The sequence below is a fragment of the Rhopalosiphum maidis genome, chromosome 1 (assembly GCF_003676215.2).
Source record: "Rhopalosiphum maidis isolate BTI-1 chromosome 1, ASM367621v3, whole genome shotgun sequence".
Classification (NCBI taxonomy): Eukaryota; Metazoa; Arthropoda; class Insecta; order Hemiptera; family Aphididae; genus Rhopalosiphum; species Rhopalosiphum maidis.
In genome coordinates, this window is record NC_040877.1 from 53,490,171 (window position 1) to 53,509,876 (window position 19,706).

At 31.0% G+C, this 19,706-nt stretch overlaps 1 pseudogene; it reads left to right on the top strand.

The window, feature by feature from the left end:
• The first annotated feature begins 268 nt into the window (after positions 1–268).
• LOC113550165 lies at positions 269–1,700 on the top strand (annotated as a pseudogene).
• Positions 1,701–19,706: the final 18,006 nt, after the last annotated feature.

Consider the following 19,706-nt stretch of genomic DNA (forward strand, 5'->3'; position numbering starts at 1 on the left):
AAGAATGTCAAAACAAACGATTCAGACCGATTCATCGACTACTCGTCTCACCGACACGGAAACCGGTTTACGGAACAAATAAAAAAAGTTCCGATTCGTCAACAAAACGTAATTTCATAAAATATAAAAATAATTTTTATATGGAAATCTAGAATATTACAATCTAAAATAAAAATGTTGATAAAACTATACTATGATATTATTGGCATTTGTCAGTTTGTATAATCATTGCATCGTCAGTTAGTTATATATTAAAATTAAATTTAAAATGTCGTGGTTGATAATAACTTCTGAACGAGATGGCCAACTTTTATTTTTGGATAATTTTATACATCGAATGGATAGAACAAGAGGTTTTAACCATTATTATAAATGTATTGATGATTATGGAGGTCGAGCAATACACAGAGAGGATTTTAATAATGCTATAATGTCAAAAACGCATATCCAACTGATGCATGGAAACCAATTGGCTGAACGTGGTTTTCGAAATAAGATTACAGTGAGTTTGTTTTAATTTATACATTTTTATTCACGATTTTTATACCATTTTTTAAAATTAGTTTTGAATACGTGTTTTATAACTTGAAAATAACTTATTTGAAGGACGAAGTGGTGATAAATCCCACAAAAACAATACCAGAGATGAGATATTTAATGAAATCCGAAAATCAATTATGACTTCAGGAATAGAGGATTCTACGGAAGCCAAAGTAAGGTAAAGGATACAATACCAATTTATACCAGTGTAAGAAATTTGGCATACAGGAAACATATGAAATTAATGCCAACGTTACCTAAAAAGCTGTCTGAATTAGATATTGAAGGTAATTGGCGATCAACGAATGATGGAAAAGATTTTCTTTCAGGTATTTATTCTAAATTATTTAAACGATTTAATTTTAAATACTATTACTAATTATAATATTATTACCAACAGTATTTGATGGTACGGATAATAAAATCGTTGTATTTTGTACCGAAGGATTTTTACGACGTCTTTGTTCTAGTAATACAGTTTTTATGGATGGTACATTTAAGTCAGCACCAAAAATGTTTACACAAATTGTATACCTTACACTGCTTTATTATAGGAATGATGATACCCCTAATAGTTATAATATAAATTTTATAATTTAGTAAAATACTAATTATATATGTTTAAATATATTTTTTTAGGCTTATGCATTATTGCCCAGTAAAAGTACATCGATATATTTGAGAATGTTTGAAATAATAAAACAAGCGGCATTGAGAAATGGATTAAAGTTCAATCCTACTTGTTTCCAAATAGATTTTGAAATTGGAATGATTGTCTCCATTCGGCAGTGTTTGGTTCTGATACACCCATAAAAGGGTGTCTATTTCACGTTGGGCAATCTATTTGGCGTAAAGTTCAAAGTCTTGCGATTATGCACATGCCGATAATATTAAAAAAGTTGTTCGTCGTCTTTGTTATAACATAGCAAAACTTTGTTTTTTATTATTATTATTTTAGGTGTGCTAAAATAATTAAATTATTTTAGCAAAACATACTTGGATCCAGATATTTGTCTATTTAATAGCAATATGAGTAATCATTTTAATCAGATGGAGCAAGGACCATAATCCACCTTGAAACATGGCATGCAGCTCTTAATAAAGATGTTGGTAGACAAAAGCCAAATATTTTTATTTTAATCAAAGAGCTAAACAACTAACAAACAAACTTCGAGCATGACCTTATAGCACAAAAAAACTGCAATGGATCACAAAAGATGAAAACTAAATATAGATAATAAGAAGAAAGGTTATCGTTTTTAAAAGATAGGTAAAGCGTTTATGATTTGAAATACGATTTGTATTTTGGAACACTTAAATGCAATAATGTTTCATTTCCATTCATAAAACAGAAGCTTATAATGTTAATTTATAGTTTTAATATTTAATTTGAACAATATTCGTGTTTTATACAAATAATTTAAAACAATAAAAATTGACATAGTTTAATTAGTAAGTATAATTCATCATAATATAGTGTGTCGAAAAATCGGGTGACGGTAAATTGATTTGTCGGCCAATCGGTGCACGAATCGGACTCAATGTATAAACAAGTTAAGCAACGTCTTGATACTACCAAAATAAATGCCATGCGAATAAAATATTTTATAAACATAGTATTGTATAATATCGAAATGACGACCGCCAAATAAAAAATTATTATTAGAATTAATATCCAGAATAAAGTATAAACATGGCACGATATTTTAAACAAATTTTTTAAACCTTAAATATGACAGCCAATAAAATTAATGTGATTTATAAATCGTTAATATATTAATCATAAGTACCTAGCCTCGTTACTAAGATTTAGTTAAATCAAAATATCAATACAACATTAAAAGTATTTAATTAATAATGTTTGGCTTATCACGATACTTATTGTAAAATAATGACGGCGAGGTAGTATAGTTACATAAGTAGGAACTTAATATGTTATTAGATATTAAAATAAATATAATTTTGTTTTATTTAGACTCTGATAGTCTAATGTCAGCATTACAAATTATAAGTACACTGCACTGCTTTTTGAACCCGAGTGTAGTTCGATATTTACCTTATTTTTAAATGAGTGCAGTTCATCCATTACCTTTATCAACCTAAGTATAATCAGGCCCGCTAAAGTGTTTAAACACACCTATCAAACTTGAGTTTTGCGGCACCTTACATGTAAATACTTCAAAAAATCTATAATACAAACATTTTAAATTCCGCCCTTTGTATGGGCCTATGTCACCTACGCCTTAAGTCATGCTTCAGTGCAATTGAACTAAAATGAGTGCAAATCGACCTTACCCATAATATTGATAATTTTCATTATTCATTAATCACTATCAATACAACGTATCACGACTACTTATTATTATTTTATTTTTACTATCGGAATTGTTTATAAATTTCGGTATTCTCAATACAATTTTTTATTATTGTATACTGTTTATAATATTTTCTATTCTCCTTCCATTCCGTCTCTCATAAACTATATGAATTACAGTTCACTATCACCGCACAGCTAGTACCAGTACTGTTCCAAAACGTGCAGTAACCACTAACCACAATCGATCGACTGTCAGCCGACAATATTACCTGGTGACATATACTATTACCGCATCGACCCACTACAGCTCGTCACACCAAGTTGCTCCTCACACAAATCTATTGTATTGATATTTATAGATAAAATTAAAAAAAAAGAAAAATAATGTTATTATATTATTATTATTATTATTATTATTTGTATAATAATACAATTATTTAAATACGAATTATAAATTTAAAAATTGTAAGACACGTACACATATCATTTATCACATGTCTTATAAGCACCTGGTACCAAACTCTGTGTAGAAAAACTGTCTGAACCGTCACTGATTTCGACCACGATGTGACCTCTAATTCAGTTATACGGTGGACGTAAACATGCGCTGTCGCGGAAGGAACAGGTTCTAGACAGTAATCGGTGTGCATCGACGAGACAGTCCATAGAGCCAATAGTCAATAATGGATGTCTGAACTGGACAGCGGAGTGTAGAACAGCGCAATCGTAGTCACAGCAGTTCCAGTCACCGGCTTTATTCCGGATGGTCTGTTATTTCCGCCGCGAATGCATGATTTCCGCTCTGAAGCCGGCTGGTCGACTACGGAGAAGCGGATAGATCTTTACCCATTGAGCGTGGACGACGGCGGAACGCGACGTAGCCGTTACCAGGAGAACAGTGAAGATGCTTCCTCAACATTGGTCGTGGCTGTTGTTGTCGTAGTGTTCCAACTCTTTGAGCTCGAGATGAGTTTGTTTATTAATATTTGCAACGGTTTCCGTTGAAGCTCACATTGTATCTTTGTCATCCGCCCACGTCATCATCGCCGTCTGTCCTCGATCGACATAGTTGTCACTCGTCAATAGTCGATGCGACAATAAACGATACAGCCCATCGTCGTCACCACCCGCCGTCCCTGACCAATTCGGGGAGCGTATGCCTAGACTAGACAACGACAATTTCGTGTGTTATAATAGAACATAATTTTTGTAGAATATAATAATTTAAATAATTTTAATTATACTGTAATGAAAATATTTTACATAGCATCTATTTTAGATTTTTTTATGATAACTTAATTTCCCTGTAAGATTTATGTAATTTTTAATATAATCAATATTTAACCTACAGTGTTGAAATCGAATTGGGTACTGTATACAATGTCCGGAGAATGATAACTTATTTCAACTTTGTCCTTGAAAATTGGGCATTGCGCACTTCTTACTTTACCCGTAACATATATAGGTAAATAATTGTGCAAGGGTAAAATTGTGTAGGTATACCCACATAAACATTTTTATTCAAACGTAACAGTGATTAATATTTTGAATCAGTTATTATAGAAAAAAAAATAAAGAGAGAAGTTACTAAAATTACTGTATAAAATATTGTATTATACCAATAATGTTAGAATATTAATATTGGAATTGTACAAGATTGCTTGGAAAAAGGGCAAAGTAAATTAAATACAAAATGTTGCACACATTTATATCGAATAGCATTAATACATAACAAAATCACTAGAAAACTATACTTGGATATTTTATTTGTACGAGACACTCGTAAACGATCATATTAAAAACCGATCCGAATCTCAACAATAATGTACCACACAATACTATATTGCGCGTACACTATTGCTACTCACGATATGCAAAGCGGTGTTTATCCAGGCCAATGAGGTACCACCAGTACAAATTTCTTAAAAGATGAAATGTCAAGCAAAGTTCTAAATTGGGTAGTCACGACTCGAAAGTATACGTACACCTAGTATACAATACATTAAGTACCAGCAGTTGGTGTAAATGTAAAAAATCTGGTCGACTTTGCAATTCAAAGTACCGCAATTGTGATGTAAGTATAATAAGAAATTAAGTAAAATAATGCGATCTCTATGTGCTTAACATAATTTTTTTTTGTAATAATTAACAATAATGATTATATTTTGATACTAAAAAGTATTCAATTTAATCATGTCCAAACACGTTTGGTTAATTATATTAACTCTTCAGTTGTATGAACCTAATTGAATACCTAATAGATGTAAAAACTAATATTTGAAGCGTCTATTTAAAATTTATTTATGATTATTTATGTACCCAGTAAGATTTTTTATTTAGTTTTTGTTATAATCAATATTTAACCTACGATGATCTAATCAAATTGGGCACTGTATACAATTGGTCGAAGTGCACAATGCTCGACTTTTTTTGCCCGTAACATAAATACGTAAATAATTGCGGCCCTAGGAAGCAGAATCTTGATTTTTCTGACACTTTTACATATTCCAGTCCAATCAGGCTCATTAAAATGCTGCTACAGTGCTACACTTTTTAATACCTATATCTGGTTGTATATTTTTTTCATTGGTTACAAATTGTTTTCGGGTGTATTCATACATGTAGTGTTCTCTTTGGTAATTTGAGCTACTTACTATTGAACCTATTTTGCAGTCACTTTTTTTAAATATCTCTTGCGAAAAACTCGAAAAATTGGTTCTTTGTTGACCAACTCCAATGTGTCAATCTCCGGTGTTTCCATAATGACGTCTTCTTGTTGGCTCATGACAATTTTTAAGACTTCTACAATTGTAATATCTTCAAACAACGTGTGATGTACGTCAGATCTACTACGGCTGTTGTTCTGCATGCATAGTGGCATCATGCTTTGAATAATGTTTATAACACTTACCAATTGAGTAGGTCAACATAGAGCCGTTATTACACTAAAGCCGTTATTAATAAAGTCGAATTTTATAAGACAGGTACATTATTATTAATATTAATATGTGGCTTAATGTGGAGAAAAAGTAGTAATAATGTTAAACGTATAGCACTGTTGAAATGAAAATAAACTCGAAATAAATTTCATCCGTCATAGCCACCGAGAATTTCGAACATTTTCCATGCGATGGTTATTGCGATGTTTGTATTACTAGCCAGAATGTACCTACGTCTATCATCCTAATCGGCCAGTATAGGTATAATATTTTTAAAGGACGACTTGGATTTTTACTGTGCTTTTAATTGTTTTTTTTTTTTAATTATAATATTTCACTTATTTTGATTGAACTATACGTTTATTGAAACAGTTTAAATCACATTAGTAGGTACCTAAATTATATGATTGACATACATACACTTACCTACACACCAAGCATACACTAGAACTCACTAATCAGGGACCTCTTCAACTTTTTGAGTTAATATATCATAATTATCTTTAATCACACAGATAAGTAACAGCACAATACCAAGTATTTCGGTTACCCGCAAGTACACTGTCTGTTATTGTTGTGACAATGTAACATTTATTTTATATGATTATAACACATAATATTAAAAATAAAAAACAGATTGTTGATTCAATTAACAATATTATAATATGTTTAACCTAATAAACGGTCTAACAACTGTCAACCAATAACAGTGTTCTTGTGCAAGTCTCGCGATCCTGCATTATATATATATATATATATACAGTAGAATCCGCTTAATTGAGACACATTGGGCATATTATCCGAATAACTAACACACCGATACATGTCCGGACTACGCTACTGGCTATATACCTATTTAATACTTTACAGTACTTTGGTATTCCAATTTTAAAAAATACTATCTATAATTTACAATTTAATGAATACTTTCAGCATATTGTGTAGTAATTAGGTAAAATAAGTGAACTGCTTCAATCTATTAAGCAGCAGTAGTAATATACTTTGAGGTTTGACGTATATACTTTAAAATCCATATACATGGCAAACGTGGCATTTGAATTAAGTGTATCATCTGTTTTCAGTCGTTTGCGGCGGTAGTACGCATACCTTTATTGCCAAGCTATTGTAATTTTAAATACTTATGAATTTAATAATATGTACTAATAGTTACCAAAATATTGTATAAGAACATCAAGAACATACCTCGGTCCAGTTACAAAAGATGCATTATATTTATTGATAAAAAAAAAACACTGATTTTAGAATACTAAAAATTAATTAAATTTTTACTTTGGCTTAAGAGTAATGAAATACATTCCCGGTACACCATTTTTCAATAACACCTATCTACCTAGTCAAAGGTCACAATAAAAGTGTATTTTGTATTGAAAAACTATTTATAAAATACTATTTATTCTAAAATAGGTCATTGATTATACAATGATAACAAAATAACCTGTGTAACATTCAACTTATTTTTATAAATTTCAAAACATTAAAAATTTTAATAAATATGTACTTATTAATACGTATTTATTTGGTACAATACGTTTTTATGTTTACTTAAGTTTCTGCAATCGTTCGACATCCATGACGCTTTTTGAATGATGTTATATGTTCTAATATATATTATTCATCTACAAGTAATTATTTTAGTATAATGAATAGAGAATAAAGATTAGAGATTTAGATCCCAACCTAACTAGGCATTAGAGCCAATTATATGCTTAAAAATATTAAAATTAAATATTTTGAGGTTATTATAATAATATTATACATTATAACTATAATAATATATTATTATATTCCACAAATAAACAAAAGAGAGATGACTATGTTATCGGAAATAATTGTTTTTATTACGTTTATGTAAACACCGTGCTATATTTATAATATATAAGTATCTTATAAATATGTATAGATGTTTAGTATTTGTTTTAAGTAACTCTTGTTTTTTTCAATTAATAAATATTTATAACTTTTTATTCGTAAAAAAAAGTCTAAATTTGTGTATATTTAAACATTTTAAACTATACCTATATGTTTAAACCATATTTAATATAATTATTATAATCATATTGTTATTATTCTTTTTACCTATTATATAATACCTTGTTATTGATAATCATTATTTATATATTGTCATTTTTATTATTATTATAATTTTTATCGCATGACATACTATTGTTATTATATTTTTTTTTTAATTAATCTATTATTATATCATTAAAATTTTGTATCGTTATCGGCGATTGTGCTTTGCGGTTCCGTCAGAGAAACCGGGATTCCCGATAACCCAAGTATAAAAGGCCGTACGACCTACCACAGCGCAACAGTTTTTCACCTGATCTTGCTACAGCAACACCCACCCGGGCAGACTTGCGCATTGAAGGTGAAAGACATCCCTAAAAACCTATCGGACAGTATTAGTATCAGTCAATAGTGCATAGTTAGAGTATTCCAGAGTTGTAATGATTGATATCTCCGGCGCAGTCAATGGGGCAATAATAGTAACTATCTATTGCTTGTCTCCGACGACAGCGAATGCACGTGTAAATTACAGTGACAGGACTCTGTAGTCTGCGAAAAGCCACCACACAGGTCCTAATACTGTGTAATCATCGTTCCGTTGGCTGTCGTTAATACTGCCTGTATCCGGTCACCATCGATCTCGCGCACCTGCACAGGTTTATGTGTATTTAATAATGGAATTATGAAAATGCCTATTTGGGTCATCAGCGTTTCATTAATTATTGTTATTAACTACGTACATTTATCAATTTTTGTAATTGGTAATAAGTGCTTTTTTCAAGATTCATCACCAGGGGCACTAAAGAATCTACTTCCGCTATTGCCAACATGTTTCTCAAGTCTAACACATTCTTACGCTATTAATCATACATAAAATTAGTTTTTTTTCAAATCGCCAACAGGTGTCCATAGTAAAGAATGATTAATACATAATTTATATTGTTTAGTAAGTATCTATAGCTAACAACACCTATATTTAATGCTAAAATGACCAAATAAATATATATATAATAATAATACATTATGACGTGTATCACATTACTCGTCTTGTACGGCGCATTGTACAGGAAATTTGATTACAATACAACAAAAACGTTCAACAACTTAGGACACATAGACTTTAACGACCTGGTGCCATATAGTATAGATTATCAGAACCACGGTAGGAGACATCGGTCAGCAGCAATCACAGTCAAATTTTTAGTGGGTAATTGGCTGCTAACGGCATCCAGTTGATTTGTGTATAAGCACTACACAGCTACAAATTATGTTCCGCCAAAATTTTAAAATCGAACAGAAATCAATGGTATTATTCATTCACCTTTTTTTTTTGCAAATAACAGTATACCTATGTCAGTACTTAGTATGTTACAATTAAGTTATAACATAAACAACATAATATTTAATAAGTTTAATATAGTTTTTTACTATTATATTTAAATACAAGTTATAATCAACATAGGAATACGACATATTTTTTTTAACTATTAATATTCTAATTATTATAATTATTATAATAAGAATTTAATTATCGTTATAATTTATTATGTTTTTCGCAGCGTTAACTTAAACAGCATGGAATTACACATAGATACAATTTCACTGTTGACGAACCGACGACGTACGTAAAATTGTATTACTGTGGTTGAAACCTTCGCATGTGGTGATTTAGGATCGGGAGTATGAAAAAGAGGAGACACTACGGAGTTTGACGACAAATCACCAGCGTACATTCTCCGGCACCCCATCGTGTAACGAGTTCACGGGTGTCGAACTCATGGATATATACCGGACTGTAATTTGATTGGTATTGCCGTTAACCACCGCAAAGCTGACCTGTGAATAATTTTTGCAGCCATACTAAAAGTGCCACAATCAATGTAATATTTGGGTTATTGTAGTCGGGCGGCGTCTTTAACCGCGGTGCTTTTACAGCTTAACACCATGCCATTAAGGTCTTTGGGTGGCCGAATAAAGTGTGCAGTTCAGTTATACCGACATAATGACCTTACCTATTGCAGTAGATTCATTTGTAACGTGCTGGGTATATATTTGCTTTTTAAAAATCCAATATTGTAGAATAATTAGACCCACTTTATAAATTGATTGTCTGAAAAATTGATAGTAGTTTGCGCTTAAAGTGGCGTGCCTTTATACGCCATGCTGTTGATGTTAAAACTCAGAAATTTGGTGAACCGAATTCGTCCAATCAGGCTTTGAGTCTTGGTCAATACAGCTAACAGCTATATTTAGGAGTATAGGAGGTCTAAAATAAAATAACATGGATTAAATGACCCGTCTGCGATCTATATAATATTTATACATCATTTTGTGAGTAATATTTCTTTATTTTAGTTGTACTATTAAAATCTAAAAATTAAAAAATCAATTTATATAATGTTGTAATTTTAATAGTTCAGTTATAAAAGCTGTCTATCTAATCTAAATATTAAGTACGATAAAAACTACTTTTTTGAAAAATAATGGTTTGCAAGTTTTCGTGTTGAAGGATTTATTTTTCGAATCTGAAACTTTACACGCATCGTCGGACGGGTTCCTAAGACGGTTTACGCGCAAAATAACACCAAATAGTCGATATTTTTTTTTTATACTACGGCCGCCCACAGCCCCTGTTCATTGTTTAACGTTTTTCACCTAAAAATCTAAATTTACGTATTTTTAACAAGGATGAGTACACGCGATGGCTCTAAAAACGTGGAAACCTGTACAAGAGACCGTTGGACCTTCCTGCTATATCAGAAAATTGGCGAGAATCCAAATTTAAACCACCTGAGTAAGGTAAAAACTACTTTTTTGAAAAAAAATCGTATGCAAGTTTTCGCAGTGAAGGATTTATTTTTTGATTCTGAATTTCTACACGCATACAACGCCCCTCCACAACCAACGAAGAAATCGGCAGAACGACGGTAACGAAATCAGGTAAGAGGTTTGGGGAAATCACGACGGAGCACGGACGGTGCGCGGTGGTATATTACTCGTGCTCGTTTTCCGACCACTCGTTGACAGTCGGGTGTCGCGAGTTCAGTCGTTGATGCGGTCGATCACTACGACGGTTTCTGCAGTGTTCATTTAATAACACTGAAACTTTATCGCAATCGCAAGGTTAGGTCATACGCAATAATATGTTATCGTGGACCCAACCGCGGATAACGAGGGATATTACTGTAATTATATTATATACTTTGATTTGTTATTAAAATACGAATCAATTGAAAATCATACTTACACAATGAATTACTGTTTTATTTTTTTATTTTTGAGTTCATAAATCTATTATTAAAAATTAACGACTTATAATATAGTCTGCAAGAAAAATATGCAACCGCCAATTCGATATAGTTACTTAAAAGTGTAGGAGCAGTAGAATAGGATGGATGGGCAGTAATTTGCAAAATTTTCATATGGATTAAAAGTCCCTCTCCCCGAAATGTATGTGTACAATGGCACTTGCATATGACATTGAACTAAATTGGTATTAAGCCTTTATAATACCAAAAGTTTATAAATACATTGTATTCAACCTTAATCAATATAAAAGATATTGTTTTTTGTTAATACGTTAGCGAAATATAGCTTTTTAAAGTTGGGCTGTTTTCTGTTTTTGTAATTCTCAATATAACATATTAATACAATTTGTCAATGAATATTTTTTTATCATTTTTAATTTTCTTTACATTTTATTTATTAGTAGTCACCGTTTTCCTTGGGAACATAAAGTTGGCCAGTCTCGATTAATTAAAACTTCTTTTTAAATTAACTAGATTATACCTGTGATATATCAAAATGTACTAACTATATCTTTAATCGCGTCTGTAAATAAATTATTTTCATTTGTCATGTTGTATGGAGGTACTTTTATACTATAATATTGTAATTAGCGATAGGCGTATCATACAATATCTTGTCTAATCAAATTTAAAATATAAAAAAAGGTATAACATCATAAAATAGTGAACAATTTGTATAGCTATACAATATAATATACACACCCCTGTAAAGCTATAGTCTGTGTCGTCAACATTGATGTTAAAGATGTATTCTGCCAGCTGACCAGTAAAGACGGTACACAATTCACTCAAACTGTTCTATTCGAAATAAAAATATATAAAATAAATATATATATAAATCATTTGAATGATAAAAATACTATTATAGAACGAAACGAAATTAAGTGACCCTAACTTGTTAATACTTATATATTTTTTAGTAATATTATTGGAGATTTTAACAATATAATGGCATAATATAATGACATACCTCGCGAATTGGCAAATGTATATAACATTTATGAACAAGTTAAATAAAAGCAGTGAAGTACGTGATCTCTGGGGATATTAGAAGTCAAATGAAAAGGTTTGAATAAAAATATTTATATTTAACATATTTATTTTCCCATTTTAAATAAAAGTGACTAACCCCGAATGCATTGGGTTACGAAAATCTATATGATATATATTTTAAATAAACATACTTAGGTATTATTATTAATAACTGTTGGATCTTGGATACACTTTTAATATTTAAATATGGTGCGGCGACAAGTCCTACGTCGTAACGTTTGCAACCCTGTTGATGTACAGCAGACTACACTCCATGTAAACTTTGTCCTTCCGGAGGGACTGGGGGAGGGGGCTAGCCGATTACCGCTGATGCCCATCGCCGCCGCCGCCGCCGCCCCGTCTCTTATCTTTTACCGTCCGTCTAGCGTAGCGGTCCCTTTTTCTTGGTTCGTCGTCGTAAAACCGTTGCGTCATCACCGTATTCCGCCTTTGATTTACGCGCATCCGAGCCTCACGCTCATCGTCGTGCCGCACAAGTCCCGTGTCTACGATCTATTGTTTTCGGGCTTTTGCGTCAAGCAAAAAGCCTTTTTCGCTTCGTGCCATCGCCCGTCCGAATTCTCGCAGTGCGACCAAAGCCGTTCGCGACCAAACGCTTTTCGTTTGTCCAACGAAGCGCGAACACGATCGATTGTTGTTTTCGTTCTATTATACAGTATAACGTCGGAATCCAATCAATCGCATTCAACTGTTTTAATCTTGTTTCCGCGATACAAGGTTTTTGCTGTATATAACTTCCGTACGTATACGCGGTCGTTGACCCGTGTTGTCCAACCTACGTTCGGTGTATTGTCGCCGTCTGGTCGGTCCATGCTCGGTGTTCCAGCGATGTGCCGGGACAACGGAAACAACAGCCACCGTCATCACCGACGCCTGCCATCAGTGCCATCAGTTGTTATCAGGTCGTACATAAATGTTTTTGTTTGTCATTTGTTTTTATTATAATTATTCTTTTTCGTCACCCGTGTGGTACGGCATATATTTATATTTTATATTTATGTAATCTAGCCGTTCGGGTTGTGATTGTGCTATGCCATTGACTAACATTAGTTATAAGATATTTTATTAACTGTGGAACAGCAATAAATATATAAACTATAATAATAAATTAATAGCCAAGTTAGTACTGTCTAGTAGTATTACATACTACTGCACCGTACTTAGTCTGCATCGTTCGCTGCGAAAATAAACTCATCGTTCGGAACTTTATCAGAATAATCCCGAGGTAAGTTATCTAGAATTTCCAAATCGTAATAAAATATCCACTACCGATTCAACGCATTCGTTATTATTAAGGTAGCACGATAATGTACCATCGTCAGCATTGCTGACATCTGAGCCACTACACCCACATAATCAATTGCATTGACTTAAATAAGGTCAGAAATATTTTTATTAAGTAAAACTAAATAAATAGTCGGTATGTTTAATAGGGCCTGTGAATTTTCTCATGCCGTAATATTTAAATGAGCAGTGCTCGTACGTAAGTGCACGCGATTTCAATGGATCACACTAACTTAGAATACATGCAATTATAGATTATAAGAAGAATGATGACTGTTTTTGTGTTACAATATTTGCATCTTACATTGTGTATCTATTACTGTACTATGTCTGAGTAGTATTACTTTGCAAATAAATATAAACCTTGTTTTCACTAGAATATTTACTAAAAAAACACGAAGCAGATTAAATTAAAAGTTTATTTAGGCATAAGGCATAACAATATTAAATCGTATGTTGGATATAGTCAAAATAAAATATGATGTTGTTGTTTGTTTATTTAGCATAACCTAGGGTAATAAGATTACGACCATAAAATCGTCGAATATAATAGGATAAACCTCTGCACGACCTTACTGTGTGTACAATTTTAAATTCATTATAAAACTTTACTGTTTTTAACATATGTCTTATTATTTAATAAAACGTAACAATGTCATCTTTGACGTTTGGAGTGGCTATTCTCTTTATACCCATTTATAATTTGTAGGTACGACGAGTTTGTTGGATTTGTATGTTTCTACTAAGTACAAAATATTTTGAAAGTATAAAAATAGTTGAAATATTAATCCTCTTTTATTTATTAAAACCATAATTTGATTTTTATTTTCACATATCTTTGTCAAAGTTGTAGAAATTCATACGGTATACCCACATAGTGGCTTATACATTTTTCGTAAAAATAAAATATCTTTTCTATAAATAACGTTTAGTCAACAATAATTAATTAAAGAAACGAAATAAATGTTTATTATCATATTTATCTTTATTTTGGTTAACATGCCATTTTGGCAAAACATTATAAGAATTGCTTATTGAATTTAATTTGAAACATCACAAATGGCGTTATAAAAGTGATAACTTTGTGATGAGGCTTGAAATAATACTTATATAATATTCATATTTATTCAATTATAATAATTGTGCGATGTTGTACATAGCAGTTTAGAATTTATCACTTAAATCTTTTCGTTAATATATAACGAATATTAATATAGTTGATTATCTAAAATTAATAAGCTAATATAAACACTTCATAGGAATTTTATTTATAAATTCGTTGATGAACTATTATATATTAAATTAAATATAGATCAATCACTGCTTAACGTTGCAATACATAATAAGTTGAATGTAAGGGAATTAATCATTATTTTTTTATCGTTTCATAATTTAATTGTTGAATTTTTAATAATACTTATATAATAACTAACAAAATTTATTTATTAAACTTTTTGTAAAAACCATTAACGTTTGATTTAATTACTGGATAGGTTCACTCCCCGTGTACATATTATATCATTGTTGTATTTTCGTTCATCTTGTGTATGTATATCATTTGTTTATTATGCCTTGAAGCATACATTTTAAATATTTATTTTAATAATCATAATAATAATGATAATAAAAAGTCTATCTTTTGGTTGATATTTAAAAACACATAAATGTTATGGATAAATCTATTTAAAAAAATGCTTTAGTAGGTGCCGGTATTATGTTTGTATGCACGTTTTTATTTTACTTTTATGTTTAAATAATTTCATGTTATGACTAATATTACACTTAATCCATTTTAAGTTTAAAACTTACCTCATATTTTAATCTAATTATTTACTTTATAAAACCTGTAAAACAGTAGGTATAGTATAAACAAATCACGTGCAAAATTAATTTTACACCATACTTATTGTTCACGATAATACTTATATAATAATATTGTAGCTTGGATATAGGATATAATTTCAATTTTAAATTTAAAAATCTTTTCTTATATAAAAATCTAAGACCCTTAAAACGTTTTTATATTTTATTAATATGCTTAATTTTAATCATAAAATAATGAATTCATTGTAAATTTATTAATAACTTTATATACCTGCAGACATACAATATTATTATTAATCTATTTCAGACAGGTTTTTTTAGAAAGAGTTATGTCCAGTCATTCAATATTATAATATGCGCATAAGCATAAAAGTAAAAAAAGGTTAATTATTATTATTATTTATTTATTTATTTATTTATTTTTTTATTAAGTTATAAAACTTAATAATCTTATTCATATTTTCTCTATATCACTAAATAAAGTTCAAAAATCTACAATTTTAATTTAGTTCAATTAAAAATATTATTAAATAGATACTGTAATAATTTAAAAAATAATATTCATAGATAATTGATATTCAATCGTTTAAGAATATTAAGCAGGCAAAAGTAAAAACTATTAATATTACACACGAATACAGGATTAGCAAAATTATAACAATGTTCAACATTTTAGCATACATTAAAAATGAAAAATAGATGTAACGTTTTCTAAAGAGACGAGTCCAGCTATTTATCCCAATATAATTTAATATATAGTTAAATATACCTTCCAAACGTTGGAATACGACAATCAAACTGCAGGTCATTTCCATTATTTCCACTTGTGTATAAGGTTACTACGATTTACAATTATCAAAACAGTAATTTTAAATGTAGATTTATCGTCGTATTCAAATTATATCAGTTATATCCCTAATAGCCAAAAGCAACCAAATATAAAATAACACGACTTCGACAGTAAGCGGGACTGGCGAGTCAGACAGTAAACAGCGGTAAGCGACTATAAAAGTGTAGAATCACGGTCGACAACCACGGCCCCGATAGTGTTACATTAATGGCAAAGACTGTGCGGGGTAATAATAATATACATTACGTGTATCGCATTACTCGGCTGGACCGGTGCACAATACATACAATTTCACTACATTTATGCGTAGAGCAACACACTAATGATAATAGTATAATATTACAATGTCTAATCGAAATGTTTTAACATACTATCGGCACTTTAACTTGTCACTCGGTGTAGTATTCCGTTAGCTGAGAACATAATAAAATATAGCTGGATTGATACTTTTAGATAAAAGTCTTTTGAAAAACAATGTTAGGTCTTATAGGTAAAAGGTCTTATATGTTCTTTATTGTTAGAAGATTATTATCGGTTTTAAGTTTTATAAGTATTGAAAAAATAAATTTATCATATAACAAAAATTAGTTAGTGTTGATTGAGTTACAAGTGTATTGGTAAGCTTAAAATCATATATCGTTTTGGTGCGTAAATTGCGTAGCTGCCCAACAATTCACTATTCATCTTTGTATGTAATTTGCAATATTTGCATTACTATCACATATATACTGGTTGTCTGTGCATCTTGTGTTATCGTCGGACAGGACGACTGCGACATTGAGAAAATGCTGCAATAAGTCAGTGGCGTCATTTAAATTTTTTTTATTACGCATGGCGTATAAATCAGGCCACTTAAAGCGCAAATTACTATCAATTTTTCAGGCCAATCAATTTATGAAGTGGGCCTAATTACTACAATATGGGATTTTAAATAAGTAAATGTATACCCAGCACGGTACAAATGACGCCACTGCAATAGTAAGGTTATTATGTGGGTCTAAGTCAACTACGTACTTTATTCAGCCACCCAAAGACTTTGGTGGCATGGTGGTTAGCTGTAAAAGCGCCGCGGTTACAGACGCCATCCGCCTAGAGTACCAAATAGTTGGTAATAGTAGGCGAAAATTGTTCACAGGCCGGTGGTCAATGGCAATCACAATCAAATTACAAGCCGATGAGGCCACAGCCACAGTCAGGATATATATATTTATATTAATATCGTTGAGTACCGACACTGCAGCACTCAAAAGCCTGCTGTCCTTTGGTTATGAGTTTCCATAATGCCATATCACATAATATTTGATTTATTTCTATTTTTTTTTTTATTTTTACTATATATCTTGGTGAAACATTTCTTACGTCCTACACCGACATGGTATTTTTGAACGATCGCAAAATACCTTTTTATCCTTAAGTAGCTTCTTTATCGGTCGTTGTATTATTTTTATGCGTCTCCGAATGCGTGAGGCCGTTCGTCAGCCTCCGCTAGCGTTGCGATGCGTAAATGTCGTACACCACGTCGCCGTTTTTATTTTGGCGTGCGTCCGAGTGTGTCACCACTTCGCGACAACCAACTCGGTGTTAAACGCTTCAGTACGTTTTTAATATTTTTATCATTGTTGTCTTTTTCGACGGATGTTCCATCGCCGCACGCCAACTTCTCTACCGCTTGAGCTGTCGTAAATCAGTAACGATTGTCATAACTGCTGTGTTGATGTCATCGAGACAGCATCGCTGTCCACTCTGGTACCGCTGTCCACCGTGGTGCCTTCGCCGACGGGCCGCGTGATTGTAAAAGGCGTGTGTCATTCGGCTGTCCGCTATGCAGAGGGGGTCTAACGCGTCTATATACGAACGTGCGACACCCTATTGAACTCGTCACACGACTGGGTACCGAAGAACCTACGCTGGTGATCTGTCGCCAAACTCTGTAGTGCCTCCTCCTTTTCGTACTCCCGATCCTGCATCGCTGCAGTCACCGTGTGCGGAGGTTTCACCTGAGTACCACAATTTTACGTACGTTGCTCGTTCTCGATTCATTAATAGCGGCACTGTAATTCCACGCTGTTTACGTTAACGCTGCCAAGACGGTAATGTTTTACACTTTGGATGACGGCCGATGCTATATCAGTCATCATATATACGTAATATATATATTATACAAAGTAGTTATTGAATGAATATTGAAGAAAATTGGTAGTATAAAAATTTAAAAATGATAATAAAATATTATAATAATTATATTAATTGCTAAAATAAATATGTCGTGTACATAATTATTTTAACGAGTACATACAATTACATACAATTATATTAATTTGTATTTGATTATTTTAGCTTTAAATACAAGTGTTATTAGCTATAGATAGTTACTAAACAATATCAATTATTTATTAATTATTCATTACCATGGACACCTGTTGGCGGTTTGAAAAAAAAACTAATTTTATGTATTTTTAAGAGAGTAAAAATGTGTTAGACTTGAGGAAACTGTTGGCAATAGCAGAGAAAATTCTTTAGTGCCCCTGGAAATCTTGATAAAAGCGCTTTTTACCAATTAAAAAAATTGACAAATATCTGTAATGTACGCGTTAATAACAATAATTAATGAAACACTGATGTCCCAGTTAGAAATTTTCATAATTTCATTATTAAATTCACACATTGTGTACTAATGTGTATGAATAAAAAACATTTAAAAATGCATGTATAATGACAAAATTGTCGTTTTGTTATTAAAATAAAAATATTACTTTTGTAGGCTCATTTCTCAATACCGTTACTATGCCTCCGGCTATATACTTATTTAATACTTATAGTGCTTTAATAGTCAGTATTATTTATTTTTTTGTTTGTTGGCTAAAGATATAATTGTAAACTATATTTATTCATGTTTTATAATATAATTTATTATAATATAAAAATATAAAAATAAAATAATATTTTGCTGGCTAAATTACCCACAAAACAGTTATCGATCAATACGATTGTATATATATTTAAAATTGATTGCAATTCAAATATTAAAAATAAAATATGTGTACATCATTGAATAAATATATATATTTGTTAATTATAATCGAAATGTTTAATACTGATTAATAAACATTTAAATAAAAATATTTTTTTTTCACTAATTCTAAAATGTTTAATTTCAAGTAAAAATATATTTAAATAATTAATATTAAATTTTAAAAAGGTTGGCAAGTGATATGGGGCACCACTCTGCAGTGCGACTATAGTCTATACTATGCTATATTAGATATGCATCTAGTGGTGTCACTAAGGAGATTCAATGAGGATCAATATGGGCAATGGGTATCAAATTATATATTATTTGTTTTTTTTTGTTAAATTTATGCTCTTATAATTAACCCATAAATTGCTCCTCTACACGTTTAGGACCTCTATTTCCGCCCTTGATTGTCACTGTAATGGATTTTTTAAATTTGAATTAAATTATATGATATAAAACCAATCATCGTATATGAGTACAGTAAAAAAAAATCTAACTAAAGACGGAGTCTATGGTTTATCAACCTATTATTATTATATAATAG